Source organism: Phyllostomus hastatus, unplaced genomic scaffold (genome assembly GCF_019186645.2).
Source record: "Phyllostomus hastatus isolate PE091 unplaced genomic scaffold, TTU_PhHast_1.1 phas_contig_98, whole genome shotgun sequence".
In the NCBI taxonomy this organism is placed as follows: domain Eukaryota; kingdom Metazoa; phylum Chordata; class Mammalia; order Chiroptera; family Phyllostomidae; genus Phyllostomus; species Phyllostomus hastatus.
Genome location: NW_025333999.1, coordinates 1,820,113 through 1,836,809, shown reverse-complemented (window position 1 = coordinate 1,836,809; position 16,697 = coordinate 1,820,113). Strand labels below are relative to the sequence as shown.

Sequence of the window (16,697 nt, the reverse complement as noted above, 5' to 3'; positions counted from 1 at the left end):
CTATTAAAATATCAGGTCCATTTGAAATGCACCAAAGGACAAATAATTGGTGATGCTGTGACTCAAAGAGGGATATTTATTTGGCTTTGGGATTTGGTGACGGAATCTAAAAAGTTAGGGGCTTGTTGCCAGTCCTAGTAAGACCCAATTTGGAAGGACCGGGTCGTGTACTAGAGATCTCGCTTCCCAAATATTTGGAAAACTCAGGAGAAAATGGGTCTCCCTGAGGAGAAAGGAGGGACTGGGGACTGCAGACGACAGCAGCTCCAACGAGAACCCCAAAGGGTGAATCACGATTGTTCCCAGGGACCCTCCTTACTGTCGCCTCACCACCTGGGGAGCCGCGGGGGCTGCGAGCGCAGAGCAGCCCAGACAGGGTCCTGGCTGAAGTCTCCGCGCAGAGAACAGACGGGACGCCCGGAGTCCCAGCTAACGGCCACCGCCCCCACCCCCCAACTACGCGCGAGTCAGAGGGGGACATCGTTGTAACGGCTCCCCCAGGGGGACTGGGGTGCACAGACTCTGTCCTTCACCTCGGGGGACCAGGTCCCTGCCGCAGCCGACTCCTGTCATCTCCTCCTCCCGGTGCACCTGGCCTGGCACACTCACCATTTCTAGGTCTCCTGGGTCTCAAAGAGTCCTTCCTGCCACTCCAACCACCTGTGATCACAGCAAGACAGGGACCGCTGGCAGCAGGGAACACACGATTATCACCCAGGCTGGAGCGGAGCTCGGATGTCTCCACCTGTGCGGCATGTGGCTGTCCCCGCGGCGATCGGGATTGGACAGAAATCAACGCACATTCCCCTCCTGCCTGATTGACAGAGCGAAAAAGGACTCTGCGGGAAGGAGCTTCCCCAGACTCGGCCCCTGGGAGGCTCTTTGCTTGGCACTTTCAGTGCAACTTTTTCCTGACCTGGAACCGACTGTTCTGTATTCTCCCGGCAATTTGTGAACACGCGGGCACAGATGTGCACAGGGAACACCCGATGAGCTTCCCGATGGAGCTAGTATAAATAACATTACTTATAAATTCATATAAAGGACACATGGACAAAACCAAGGGGGAGGGTGGAAGCAAGGGAGGGAGGTGGGTTTGGAGAGGGTTGGGGGGAGAGGTGGGGAGAAAATACAGACAACTTTAATTGAACAACAATAAAATAATTTAAACTTTAAAAAAGGGGATGTAAAAAAAGTTTTACCATTATTTTCAGTTAGCTTCAGTAGTTATATTTTGATAAAATTTTAATAATAAAAAATTCATGTACAAATATTGATCAAACATTTGTTTTCTTTTTTTTTAAGGGCATATATATCCCTAGAAGAGGAACTGATGAGTCATACGGTATTTCAGGCTTAATTTTTGATGGCCTGCCAGACCGTTTTCTGAAATGGTTGCACCATTTTATATACTGCACCACCGGTATATAGGGGTTCAAATATTCCACATATACTCAACATTTATTATCTCACATTTTTATTCTAGTAATCCTAGTGATTGTGAAGTCATGTCTCATTGGGGGCTTGACTTGCATTTTCCATTTTCTTTTTTTTTTAATTTTATATATTGATTTTGAAAGAGAGAGATCAATTTGTTGTTCCACTTATTTATGCATTCATTGGTTGATTCTTATGTGTGCCAGCAACCTTGGTGTATCCAGATGACACTCCAAACACTGTGTGGTCCAGGCAGAGTTGCATTTTCTGATGACATGACGTCAAGCATATTTTCATGTGCTCTTGGCCATTTGCATAACTTCCTTGGAAAATGTGTATTCATACTTTTTAACATTTTTAGTTTGACTATCTGGCTTTATATTTAAATTATAAAGGGTCTTTAGCCATTTTCTACACAAGTCTCTTATCTGCTATGATTTGCATTATCTTTCATCTATCTGTGGGCTGTTTTAACTCCCTTGCCAAAGACTTTTACTTTACATTGTAGTGATATACAGGTACAACAAACATTGCACTTTAACTATTTTTAAAGATTATTTATTTATTTTTAGAGAGAGAGTAAGGGAGGGAGAAAGGGATGGAAAGAAACATTGATGTAAAAGGAAAACATCCATGGCCCTGGTTGGTATGGCTCAGTGGACTGAGCACTTCACAAAGGGTCACCAGTTCAGTTCCCAGTCAGGGCACATGCCTGGGTTGTGGCCCAGGTCCCAAGTAGAGGACACGTGAGGAGCAGCTACACATTGATGTTTCTCTCTCTCTCTCTCTCTCTCTCTCTCCCTCTCCTCTCTCTAAAAATAAATAAATAAAATCTTTTCAAAAAGACAAAAAAAAAGCCATCCAAAACAGCCACTTGTACACACCCAATCCAGGATGGAACCAGAAACTCAGCCATGTGCCCTGACCAGAATCAAACCAGCAACATTTTGCCCAATGCCCCACCAACTGAGCCACACTGGTCACAGCCTCGGTAAACATTCTCAACTGTATAATTTAGTAGTGTGAAGTGTCTCAGTCTCCAGAACTATTTTTATTTTGCAAAACTGAAAAATCTATCTCAGTAGACACAACTCCACATCCAAGCGTTACCCCAGTGCCTAAAACCAACAATTCTTCTTTTTGTCTCTATAAATTTCACTACTCTAGGTACCTCACACCAGTGAAATCATATAATATTTGACATTTTTAACAGAATAATTTAATTTAGCCTAATGTCCTTAAGGTTCATCCACGTGTCAGGATTTGCTTTCTTCTGGAAGCTAAACTACTCAGTTTTGTGCGTACACCAAATAGTTTTGGTCACTTGAGTTACTTCCACCTTTTGACGACTATTGTAAATAAAGTTACTATGAATATGAGTGGACACATAACTGGTTGCTTTCCTGCTTTCAAATCTTTCAGCTGCTTACCGTGACGCAGAATTGATAGATCAGATGGTAACACAGTTCTTAATTTTTTGAGAAACTGCCACAAATTTTTCACACCTGCAACACAATTTTATACTCCCAGCAATAGTGTACATAGGTTCCAATGGGTGTTTTCACTTTGTTTTTCTCTTTTAAAGCACAAAACCATTAATTGGATGAAATAACAATTAACTTTTTCTTCTGATTTCACTCTTAGTGTTACATCTGAAAATTCTTTGTCACACTGATGATCAGGTTTATTTCCTATATTTTATCTAAGTGTGCTACAGTTTAGTCTTATATTTAAGTCTGATCCTTTTTGGAAAATTATTTTGTTTGGTATGATAATGTACCACCTTTTTTTTTTTTCCATATTGCTAGCCACCTGGCCCAGCACCAGTTTATATAAGGAATATTCTTTCTTCATTCTTGGCCCTTGACACTTTTTTCAAATGTCACTGGACCATAGATGTGGGGGCTTATTTCTCAAATCTCAATCAATATTGTAAATCTGTATGTCTCTCATTGTGTCAGTGCCACACTATCTGGATTACCATTGCATTGTGCAATGTTTTGAAGTCAAAAAACACTAGTCCAACAAATTTGCTTCTCTTTTTCAAGAATGGTTTGGCTATTTTGATTCTGGACAATTCCATATAAATTTATAAACCCATTTGCCAATTTCTATAAGAAAATTGTCTGGTATTGAAAGTACTGTGCTGACTGTTCAGATTATCTTGAGAAGCAGCAGCACCATTTCATGGAAGTTAAGTCTCTTGATTTATGAAGTTGGAAATTTTCCCAAATACTTTAGATGATTTCCAAAATATTTACACTGTTGTTAATTTCTTTCAATAATGTTGTACTTTTCAAAATATTTTCTTTGTACTTTTTTTTGTTAAATTTACTTTTTAGTATTTGATTCCTCTAATGCTATTGTAAATGCTTTGCTTTTTGTTTCATTATAAGAATGTTCATTGCAGAAATACAACTGATTTTTATATCTTGACTTTGTATCCTACAATACTGCACAACTCAATTATCAGTTCTAATAGTTTTTTTTTGTAAATTCCTTAGAGTTTTCTACATGCAAACATAGGGATAAGGCAGAATAGTAAGAAGTGAGAAAAATTCCTTCACAAGTAAAATGGGGAAAATGAGAGAGAGCTGAATACAGCCAGGTACAGAAAGTTGCCTCCCTGGAGATAACATCTAGGCCTCAGCTGGATTCTAACTCCAGGCCCAGAAAAACAGCAAAACCAGGTGGGCGATGAAATGACCTCTTCTGAAAATGCACACCTGGAAAAGCTGATGAATATTCTATTGAAATCCTCCCCTAAACTCCCAGCCTTTGAAAACTCGTCACAAAAAATCCTTCATGCACTCCGCCCTCCAGGAGCACACCTGTACCTTTCTTTTCCCCCTTCTTCTTCCTTCTCAGACCTTCATCTCCTAAACTCTAAGGGGCCCCACCAGACTTGTAACCAGGGGAGCAGTGGGCAGTGGCAGCTCATCCCAAGGCAGTCCCCTAAACCTCTCTCCAAGGCCCCCTTTTCTCTGACTTCTCAATGAACCAAAGCAGCCCTGCCATGGCTCTCTCCTGCAGTTTCTTCGATGTCAGGCCCTTGTTTCACTGTCCCCAGCTTGAATAAACTCACTCTCAAAATCACCCGGACTCTGAAAGGGTCAGGCCAGTTTCCCAGCTCGCCAGACTGCTCATGACCCAGTCAGGCCAGTTTTCCAACCCGCTGGACTACCCATGACTCAATTATCCCAACTTGCTCGATAGCCTGCGGCTCTATGGAAACTCTTCTCCCACTGCGCACGATAGACATCTGGCGCCAGCCACAGTGGCCAGTGGTCAGACTGACTCTCCTGGACTTGAGAACAGTCTGCCCCTTACCTACCCATTGTCCCAGCCTGCTTCCTGGAAGAACAAGAGACTAACCCCTCCCCTATCCCCTCACAAGCCCTGCACTTTTTCTTTTAAAAACCCCACTCTCGCCTTCCCCCGCCTCAGCCCACCTCTCAGCACATCAAACAAAAGGCACTTGGATCGTGCATTTCTAACAGACTCTTATTGTGAAATCTTCCCTTCATGAAGTCAAGAGCCCACACACTGCCAGCCAGTCCTAGGTGGGCCCTCTTAGGGCCCAGTCCCTTTTCTGGTAATAGGGACAGGCATTTTTTTCCTTTTTTCTTTTTAGAGTCTTTGCCTGGTCTAATAAGTAAAATGATGTGAGACAAAATAACCAAAAAATTAATTAATTAATTAATTAATTAACTAAGCAAAACAACCAAAAAATTAATCTCCTATATATGGGACATTAATAAAAAAAAAAAAAGAAGACTCAAAGAAGTGACCATAGTGGAAAGATTTTACACCTTTTGGACAAAGAAGGAATAACTTTGGGAAGAGTGGAAAAGGCCAAAAAGTTTAGGCTAGGTGCACTAAATGGTGAAGATATACGTATTTTTATTCAGCCTTCTCAGCGCCAAGTCTCTGTCTCTGATGACAGGGTTGCAGTCTCCTCTTTCCGCGCATGAAGGCACCTTTCACACGAGAGATTCATCTGCTTTCAGAGGAACAAAGCAGCTTCAAAGTACCCTATGAAGAGACCAAAATTCTGCCACTATGAAGCCGTCTTTTCAGGATATTGATTTTAAACTTTATTTTTCAAGATTTTATTTATTTATTTTTAGAAAGAAGGAAGGGAGAAAAAGGAAGAGAAACATCAATGTGTGATAGAAACATCAATCAGCTGCCCCTCCCACACCCCAAACTGGGGACCTGGCCCACAACCCAGGCTTATGCCCTGACCTAGAATCGAACCAGCAGCACCCAATCTACTGAGCCACACCAGCTAGGGCTAAACTGTTTCTTAAGAAACAAAAGACTCAATGAAACTTTGGCTCTCCCTCTTTTTGTTGCCCAAGAGTATCAGCCAAAGAAACCTATTTCAGGGAGGAGATCTTAGAATGCTGCTTTAGCCTAATTCAACTTAAGTACAGTAAATAAGAGGGCTTTAGGCAGGAACTTGTCATCTAGGCACCCCTTGAGTCCCACTGTTTCTGAGTCACCTAGCGAGGATTCCCCTGCTCTTTGTGTTCTGTTCTGTCTTAACAACCTGAAAGCGGCCCATTCTCCCTTCTGAAACATAATACCACATTTCCCCCTTTCCCCTTTGTCCAAAAAAAATCTTATATACCCAATATTGCCTCATAATTTAGTTAGAGGCACTGACCTCTTTTCCTCCAGATTGTCAAATAAAAATAACAGCCAACACAACAGCTGTCCAGTGCAAAAAATTAAAAATAATTTTAAAATAAAACATAGAATCTCTGCCTTCTAAGTAGAAACCTTCTATAACATCTAGAGTAGAATAAATGCAATAAAAATTCTTCTTTTTATGGAAGTGAAAAAGAACCAGGCTTTCTACATTAGCTTACGTTTGATATTTAAATTCATTTACTTAATTAAATTCAATCTTATTCAGCTTAACTATATATAAAATCTCAGAATTTTTCTTCAAAGTCCTTCCTCTAGGTTGTCTTTCCTTGCACACTATAACCAAACTCGTTTTAGGACCAACCTCATTCTTTTAGTTTTTTTCAAAAAATAAATTTCCATACAATTTGTATTACTAAAAACATTTGTTTCTTTCCATCTTAAATAGAAATCTTAACTCTTAGGAACCTCAATTTCCAGTTACAACTAAAAAGTAAGAAATTAGTATACTTTAGATGAATACATTTATGACAAATTTAATAATTTCTAAAAATGTAATTCCTCATAGCACAATTTTTTGAATGTGGCTCTGTTACTGGTTTGCTTCTGCGCTGGGGGCTGGCCCTACCCTGGCCCAGTCCAGGGCCTTCCACGTGTCAGGTGACCTTCTGGTCTGTGACTCACCCAGGAAAGATTTCAAGGACAAATCTAAGTGAGAATAAAGCAAATTTTATTTAGGTAAAGAGGCCAGGGCACAGGTGCTGCTGTGAAAGAAGCAAAAAGTACATGTCCAAGCGGTTATGGGCCACTCAAGAACTCAAATACCTGTGGCACTCTGTCAGTCAGTTCTTGGGATTGCAGGTGTGTCCAGGGCAGGGGGTGGTCTCCAAGCTTTGTCTTTGTGGTGCCAAATTCTGACTGCACCTTCTGGCTGGGAGGCAGCCTCATTCCTGACATTGTCCACTCCATAAGTGTCATGGTATTTGTCCCCTCTGGTCCTCTTTCTACTTGTGGTGTCCGTTTTCATCATACGAGCTTTGGGGTTGGTCTCTGGTCAATTTTTCCTCCATCTTGGAAAGATCTGGTTCTAGCCAATCCTTGTTTTTGACTTCCACACCCACAACCAGGGTTTTCCTGCCATAAACCGTTCTCTCTTTGATCATGCCCAGAGGTGGGGATGCTGGCGACAAGATGTGGGCTCCTACATTCCACATGCCAGAATTTTTCCCTGACTTCTTTCTATCCTGCCTCATTCCACCCTTAGAGACTTTCGTCTCTGAACATCTTCATAGGTGGTGAGGGAGAAGGGTCTTGTTAATGGCGAATGGCACCAGATACTACCTACAGAGTTACACCTCAGTCCTTGAGTTTGGCTAAGAAAGAATTCGGAGCCAAGAACTCAAATACCAGCAAAAGTTGATTTAGAAAGTCACAGACAGAAAAAGTGAGCCAGATGGGCTGCGTGGATCCAGGAAACAAGTTACAGAGGCAAAAAGAGGTCCTTGGAGTTTGGGAGAAAGAAAAGCAAAGAAAACGTACCTAGGGGAAAGAGAGAGAGAGAGAGAGAGAGAGAGAGAGAGAGAGAGAGGGAGGGAGGGAGAGGGAGACATGGGCATGTTCCAGGGGACGGGGAGGGGGGTGAGGAGAAAGAGAGGGATAGACAGACAGAAAGATAAAATGCTGGGTCCTTCATTTTGAGAGTTTTTACCTGCTTTCCAAAAGCAGGAATCTTAGGAGAGGTCTCAGTGGAGGATCTCAGTAGAATATTCATCAGTTTTTCCAGATGCGTCCTTTCAGGGTTGTGGTCTCTACTGCTTGTTTGGCACCAGGGCAGGGGTCATTAGTCACTGCAGCTGGTCCTGAGGCAGCAGTGGCGCCAGTGCATCTGTTTTTGCTGCTTTCATGGACCTGAAGCAAAAACACAACTGAGGCCTAGATGTTATCTCTAGTTTGACCAAAACTCTGTCTCTGTGTTCAAAAGACCCGAGGCTTTGTTCCTGAGATTATTTCATGCAGGTCAGAACCTCATCGTCCTGAGGGCTTAATGCTAAAAGGAGTTATCATGCAAAGGTTTATGTGGGAGCTATATGAGGCTATCTCTGACCCCCTTGTTCCTCCTTGAAGGGGGTCTACCACATGACTAGTGACATGCCAGGGGAGGGCTGAACTGCATGAGCAGTGATATGAAAAGTCAGGGGGTCTAAACTGCACAACCAGTGATACGCTAGGGGAGGAAAGGTCACCCAGGGAACAAGGTCCCTCTCTACAATACTTGCTTCCCTAGTTTTGCCCATTGCAATGCACCCAGGACTTTCCACCCTGGTGACCTCTTGTATCTGGCCTATTGTTCCTATTCTGCTTATGCCTGGCTAACAGCCTACTAAATCATTCCCCTTTAAGGATTATTGCCTCCAAATTCTTTAAGGGAAAGAAGTGTAGGGTGTTCTCTGTATCTGCTTTCTGCTGAAGAGGGATGGAGTTTTTCTTCAGAGCCAAGTGATCCCTGCTCTGCATCAGAGGGACAGTGAGGCCTGCGCATGGAAGGCGGTTGTGCTGCTGCCTAGTCAGCAGCGGGTGGTATTCCTGGGGCATAAGCAAGGCTTGTCACCTGATAGAGACAAACTGTCTTATAAATCTTAATATTAGGGCAAAAGCTAGACCGACAAGAATTATGACAAATATAAAAAGGAGTATCCAGGTAAGGATACCAAGGGCCCCAGGCTGGCTGACTAACATTGCAAATGTTGTTTGCCTTGACTAATAAGTAATATCTCTGGTGATATCATCAGGTGCTCAGGTAAATCCTGTGTGGTTTACAAAGCATCAGCCACTAAGATTTTTTAAGCTGTTGTAGCAATTTTTTTAAGTTTCTATCAACCACTTTTGGCTGTAATTTGCTATTGTGAAGCTTTGAAAAAAGTTTAATTCTCAATAATTCCAACTCAAAAAATGGGAGAAAAATGAAACATTAGTTTGGAGAGTTGTAGCCAAATATTTTTAAAAAACTAAAAATATTCAGAATCCAGTTCAGTCTATAGGTGAAAAATAAAACTTTGAAGACAGTTAACAGTGCTAGAGTCTAACATACCCACAAGTGTGTATTACAGATTCTATGGAAACAATTTCCTCCCTAGAATCACCCTCATTTTTATTAAAGACCTAAATTTAAGACCAGTTTATTTACTGCATTAAGTCCAGTTTTAATTTGGCTTGATTATTTGCATAAACACAACAAGAATAGTAACTGATCATATAGGCTCTTTTAAATCTGCTGTGCTGGAATCTTATAAGAAATCTCCAGACTGAACTTTAATTAACCCCTCAGGGTAAAGAACCCAAGCCACATAGCTGCCACCAGCCTTTGCCTGTAATTCCTTTAGGGTTGGGGGAATTCCTCAAGTTCTTGAAGTCCCCCAAAATATCTTGAGGCTCTTTCTTTGCCATCTCCCAGGAAAGCAATCTTCATGCTTCACCGGGAAGGACTGCCATGAACCACGTAAATGAGCAAGGTACCCAGCTGATTTTCCAAGGGGCTTTTATAAGCTTCCAAAGTCAATATTAATTCCTTAAAGCTTTCTGATAACATCCAGGGTCTAGGCATGTCTCTCTCAAACATAACATTCCAATCTAAGTCTTGGTTACTAAGACCAGTTTCCAATTTTGTCCTCTTAGAGAGATCAAATTCTTTTGGATTCATGCAAACAAACATATTGCCATGAAAATCATAATATTCACTTATTAAGAGTTTCCAAATTCTGGAGGGAGCAGATAGGAAGAAAAATACAAATGCTTTAACGTTGCTTATAAAGGTATATTTACCGAGTTGTTTTATGAAAAATAGGTTCCCTCATATCTGGGAAGCAAAAGGAAAATTTTTGTCCCTTTAACAGAATGAAAAAGAACCAAACTCCAACTCTGTATTAGCTTAGTTTTGATATTTAAATTCATTTACTTAATTAAATTCATTATTCAGCTTAACTATACAATTTCCTCTCAAGATTTCTCTTCACAAACTTTCTACAACTTTCCAGTCTCTTTTAGTTTACCTCTTCTCATCTCATTGAAAAATAACCAACTTTAAAACAACTCACTTTCTTCTTTCCCTTCAAAAAGTATCTCCATACCTTACACCTTCTATTACCAAAACCATACATTTCCTTTCAAGCTTAATTAGAATTCTTAACTCTTAGAAACCTTAATTTCTAGTGAAAACTAAAATGTCAGCAATTAGCATTATTTAGATTGGCAAATACACTTCATAACTTCTAGAAACTTGGCAAACACACTCACACTTTCAAGAGATGTTCATCAACAGCTCCAGACCTATTTTCTAGCTTCTCTGAAACAAAAAGCCAAAAAGTAAGTGAACTTAAGACTTGTCTAGCCATCAATGTTTCAGTATCTCATGTGACTTCAAATATTTATATATTCAAGAATTTTTATCATTTAACTTAGAAAAACTCTAAAGTTTCAAGTTACCAACAGATGTTACAGCACTACATTTAGGCATACACACACACACCTAATTATATATATAATTATTAATTAACCCTTCCTTTTAGTTACATCTATTTATTAATTCTTAACAACTCTATGAAATTGTCAATTATAATCCAACCAATTTTATTGGCAAATTTTGTAATAGTAATAACATTTGCTTTTTTAAACCTAGGCAAAATGAATATATATTTATGTTAATAACTCTAAGAGACATCAACCAAACTTAAACCAGCTTTAATATCAAATATTTTTGACAAATATCAAGACCACAATGATCGTGAAGAAACATTTGGGATAGTTTTAATTTCTTAACTTACTTAAGCATTTACTTTCTTTTTCTGATTTTTGAGAGCATGTTTGTTAAAGCTGGGGTCAGTGAAACAAGGAAGGAGTTAGAACAGAGAAGCAACAGGAGAGAGTGGAGGCGGGCTGCACTGGCTGACTGAGAAGTCAGGGAAAGGGGGCCTTGGAGACAGGTTCTGAGGGTCAGCCAAAGGGAAAGAACTGTTCTCTGATGTCTATTTCTATAACATAATCAGGTAAGAGAGATGTAATCAACTGAGGTTGACATTACTTTAACATAAAGCCTGCTTAAATGTTCCAGTTATTCTAATCTCATTAACCTTTACATTTTAATATTCTTTAATCTAATTGTAGCCCGAGTCAGGACTCCACCAATGAGTTTTTGCACCAATGTTCAGGAGTTTCAGTCTCAAGGAGTCCTGGAAACTTCTCTTTTCTACCCCCTGGTCATTTTACCCACTGCAGAGTAAAGTCTTTGTGTTCCTGTTACCAAACAGCAAGTGGGGTCCCGCTGCCCTCTGCTGCTCCCTAGGCAAAATTCCAGGGGCAACGGGCTGGTGATAGAGGAAAGGAGTCTTTATTCAAAAGCTACACAATTTTGGAAGAACAGCTTTCCACAGGCATTAGTCAATTAAGCCTATCAATTGAGGCTAAAATCTTTAACTCTTTAGTTATAGCTTTAATCACTGAAACCGATCAATTAAGACTAAACTCTTTAACTCTTTAGTTACAGCTTTAATTACTTAAGCCAATCAATTAAGGCTAAAATCTTTAACTCCTGAGTTCCCCATCACTCCCCCGTTAGTTTTTAATTATCTTATTTCTATAGGATTAGTTTACAAACTAAAATGACATAACAAAAACTACACAATTTTGGAGGAATGGCATCCTTCTGCTTCACAGCTTGTCCTCTCTAGAACACCCAAGGGGGAATAATCCTGCCACTCTCTGCCAGGCCAGCCCAATCCTAGGCTGTGCCCAAAGTTTCTTCTTCCATCCAAAATACTGTCCTTTGGGAAATGCAGGCAGCTGCAGCCGATCATCCAGGCATCCTTGAGGAAGAGAGAGCCGGAGAGAGCCGGAGAGAGCCACAGAGAGCCAGTCTCTGCCCTCCTTTTATTTTACATTGTGTGGCCTATAATTCCAGAGGCATTCAGCTTCTCAGCCAGTCCTGTCCTAGACTGTTTACCATTGCCTTGGCAACCCCCTCCTACACCACTCCCTACTCCTCCCCAGTGATCTGATCTGATCTCTCTATACATCTCCAGTGAGGATTGATCTTTAACTTGATTTAACCAGCCTCACAAATGCACCAAGTGAATGCTGATCAGGTTCTCATTGTAATCTCTTCTTTCCAGTCTTTTAAATTTCTTCACACTGGGGTAAATAGAGCAGACTTGTTTGGGGCCCTTTAGCCTTAGAGGGCCAACAGAGGGTCACTTTGGCCCCATATAGCCTTTGGTACTCCTGTACTAAAACCTCTGTCTTAACCCCACTAATATCAGTTTTACAGTCATACCTCAGTACTCAATGGCTTCAGACCTCATCAAACCCAGTACTCATCACATTCTGATTAGAAAAAAATATTTTAGCTCTTGGAGCTTGCTCGGGTCTGGTCACACTTGCTAGAACTTGTATGAGTCAAAACACTGCCCTACAAGAGAAAATTTCTTATGAGAAAACTTCATTCAGTACTTGTCAGTTTTGGCACTTGTCACAAGTTCCAAAACAAATTAACAAGTACTGAGGTACCACTGTATTTCACCCAATTTTTCCTTTCATAGGTTTGTAGCTAAATGTACTTAAGTTCTGTATGATACAGCCCAGAAAGCTACCAAGGGTACAGATACAGAATTACCCATGTTACTAAGGTCTTTATCAATCAAAATGATAGGGGAACTCAAGAGTTAAAGATTTTAGCTTTAGTTAAAGTTGATAGGCCTAAGTGATTAATGCATGTGGAAAGCTGGTATTCCAGGAAATGGAGTACTTGACTAAGTGACTCCAGGTTGGCAAGTAATCCAACCTGCCCCAGGGGGTCTGCAAGTAATCTGATGTTACATTATCTGAGTTAATCAGTAGATAAAGAAATACTACACAGCAGAAAAAAAGGAGCTCCTACGCTTTTCAACAACAGTGTGCATGGATCTGGAGTGCATTATGCTAAATGAAATGAACCAGGCAGTGAAAGACAAATACCATATGACCTCATCTATAAGTGGGACCTAATCAACAAAACAAACTAGCAAGCAAAATATAAACAGAGCTGTTGAAATTAAGAACAAATTGACAATAACCAGAAGGGAGGGAGGAGGAGGTAATGGGAGAAATGGGGGAAGGGTTGTCAGGAACAACTATAAAGGACACATGGACAAAACCAAAGGGGGGTAGGATCAAGGGTGGGAAGTGGGGATGGCTGGGGTCAGGGGACATGGTGGAGGGGGAAGAATGGAGACAACTGTACTTGAATAACAATGAAAAATGTGGAAAAAACAAAATAAAAAAATTCCAGGAAAGTCACCTCCAGACTGCAACTCTTATTTGATTAACCTCTTTCCAAACCCCTTACCTACCCTTTCCTTCTCGTTATAAAAAGGTTGGCTTAAGATAAGATGTTAAGACATTTTCTTAGGGTACATAACCCACCACCTTCTCAGATCATTGGTATCTGAATAGAGCGCCCATAAAGATTTAATCCTTGTCTCTACTTACTGGTTCTGGTGGTGACAGGCAGCACAAATACTGACTTTTTTGCTTTCAAAGGTAATTACTTATTTTCAGCTTGAGCGATCTTAAATAAGTCCTACAATTAAACAGTTGACACAAAAGAACAAACAAGAAACAAGCAGTTACAATATCTAACAATAATTCAGCAACCCTTCCATCTTTCTGAAGTTCAGATGGTACTAAGTCAGATACAACAGACAAGACAGTTGGAGAAGCTGGGTGGCCCGCACTTCTTACTACATGTCAACCCTGAGTTTTATTCCCTCGAGGAAACAAACATGAGTTCTGCTCAGTCCAGTCAAGATGAGATGAACAGTTGCCTTGAGTCAGACCAGAACAAGCTACTGCTGACCACTCCTTCGAGATTTACTGAAATGTGGTCAGCATTGGCCCCCTTCCCACAAGATGAGACACAGACTCAACAGGCAACAAGTACAGCCTCAAGCAGACTGACAAATAAAATTCTTTCCCTTGGTTCCCACCAGGTTTCTCAAGTGTGAAAGAAGACTAGATCAGACACACAAGATTTCTCCCTCTTGGTTCCCCACAAGTTTCTCAGTCTGGGGGAAGGAGAGCAGACAAACCAAGGTTTCTCAGGAACCACATCCTTCCCTGTTTCCATTTGAGTTTGCCTGAACCTTAGAGGAGAGTGATCTTTCTAGGGTCATCACCCATGAAACCTTATCAGAAAAAGTCTTCAATTTCAAAAACCAGAGCAAATTTGAAATCTAGGCCATTTCAGTTCCTCCTTTCTTATGCTGCAAACAGAAATACTGTAGGTCGACAGCCCTGGGTCATGGCCTGCCATCTCTCCACCTCCAAGACAACAGGTCTGAGCAGCCGCTGGTGGGGGCCTGGGGGCAAGCCCTGTGCCTGGGGCCAACAAACCCAGGCAAGAGGGGGCCTCCCGTTTGGCATCAACATTACCTGACAAAAGGGGTCTGTTTACCTGCATGCATCAAATCCCAATAAGACACAAACAGGACTTTGCAGCAAAGTAGGAGTTTATTAGTTGAAAAAGTGGGCCATGCCTGGTAACAAGTTAGCTAATGCTCAAAGACCTGAATCCTCGATGGCTTTTAGGGGAAAAGTTATTAATCACAGTAACTCAGAAAGTTAGGTTTGTGGCCAGGGTCGTGGTCTCTACTGATTACCAGGCTCTAGGGCAGGAGGTAGTTGGCCCGATGTTGGCCATAGCATCGCTTTGACTGGTTTCGCTACTTTTCTGGGCCTGGAGCTGAAACACAGCTGAGACCTGGATGTCATCTCTAGTTTGACTGAAAACTCTGTGTCTGAGGCCAACAGACCCAACACTACGTTCCTGAGATTATTTGATGCTGATCAGAACCTTATTGTCCCGAGAGCTGAAGGAGTAAGGGAGTGGTTCTGCAAGGGGGGAAGCGGTGCTGGGTGAGGCCAGTTTAAATCAAAAGGACGAAAGGAGAAAAGGACATATTAAAGACAAATGTAACAAAGTTTACATTGTTATAGCTTTATACTAGTATACTAACCATTAAGACACCCCTAATAAGATGGAAAATCAAAATTAAAACAAAAGTCAAAGTCCACTCAGACCCCTTCTTATTTATTTGCAGATATTATTTAAAAAATTAGGACATTGTGCCCAGCTGGTGTGGCTCAGTGGATTGAGTGCAGGCCTGCAAAGCAAAAGGTCACAGGTTTGATTCCCAGCCAGGGCACATGCCTAGGTTGTGGGCCAGGTCCCCAGTAGGGGACATCCAAGAGGCAACCACACATTGATGTTTCTTGCCCTCTCCTTCCTTTCCCTCTCTAAAAATAAAATAAATAAAATCTTTTTTAAAAAGAGAAATTAGCATTTTGGTTTCAGGACTACTCTGTCCCCCAAATTACCATGACAGTTCTGGGAGAACAGAAAAAAGAAATCACTACCTGGTAAAAGGGGACATGGATGAGCCACTTCAGCAATCACCCCACCAGCATCACAAGCCAGGGACCCCCCATCCCCTCTCCTTGCCTACATTTAATGAAAACTTTCCACCGAGGCCCTGTCGAGGCTCTCATTTCCCAAAGGCTTCCACTCTAACTTCTTGAGTGCGTACTTTGACTTTAATAAGTGCCTTATTAAATCTTTTCATTGTGCTCTCAAATCCTCTCCTGTGCGGTGACAAGAACCTAGACCCCTGTACTGGTATCAGGTGGAGGACTCTCCTGGCCTCCCTGGCTGCCGCCTGGCATCACAGGGAATAATTTAGACACCACAGCCATTGGTTATTCAGTAGCCCCAGATACAAACTGCTCAGGTAGCAACAATTGCAGAGAAAGATGAGTCTGCAGAATCAGAGGGTGTAATTGATTCTCACAAATGTAGAGAAATCCTTTCTCAAAAACTCTCTTTATCAAAAAATACTAAGTGAACTTTCCCAAGATGTGCCTGGTGTTTCCAAGATTGAAAAAGAAAAATCAGAGGGATTGCTAGGGGGAGGGGGACATAAGGGGACTAAATGGTAATGGAAAAAATATAATAAAGATAATATATTTTTTAAAAGGAAATAAAAATCAGTGGAAGAAGGAACGCCACCTAACATCACTACCATGTCAGTATCAGACTAGCAGGGGGCAATATGATATGTATGTTGCAATTTGATATGGTACAGTACTAGCATAACATCTTCTCTCATTATATTAAAGCAATGCAAATGTTGGCCTTAACTTGTTGCATTTTAAAATGCATTATAGTACCTAGCCCTGACCCGCATGGCTGTTGCTTGAGCATCATCCACAAAAGCAAAGGGTTGCTGGTTCAATTCCTGGTCAGGGATCATGCCTGGGCTGTGGGCCTGGTTTCTAGCTGGGGCACATGTGAGGGGCAACCAACTGATGTTTCTCTCACACATCAATAGTTCTCTCCCTTTTTCTAAAAATAAATAAATAAAAATAAAATAAAATAATAAACACCCACACCCCTGCAATTAACCTTGACAACTACCTTCATCCACAGTGCTTTATACTTAAAACCATCACAGGGGAAATGAATAAAAGCAAGAGGGGCCACAGCTTTTAAACATTTCACCTCAACCCAGATGATACCCCAA

The 16,697-nt window shown here is 41.3% G+C and overlaps 1 pseudogene; it reads left to right on the top strand.

Moving 5' to 3' along the window:
- Positions 1-213: 213 nt before the first annotated feature.
- Positions 214-16,270, top strand: LOC123828530 (annotated as a pseudogene).
- The last annotated feature ends 427 nt before the right edge of the window (positions 16,271-16,697 follow it).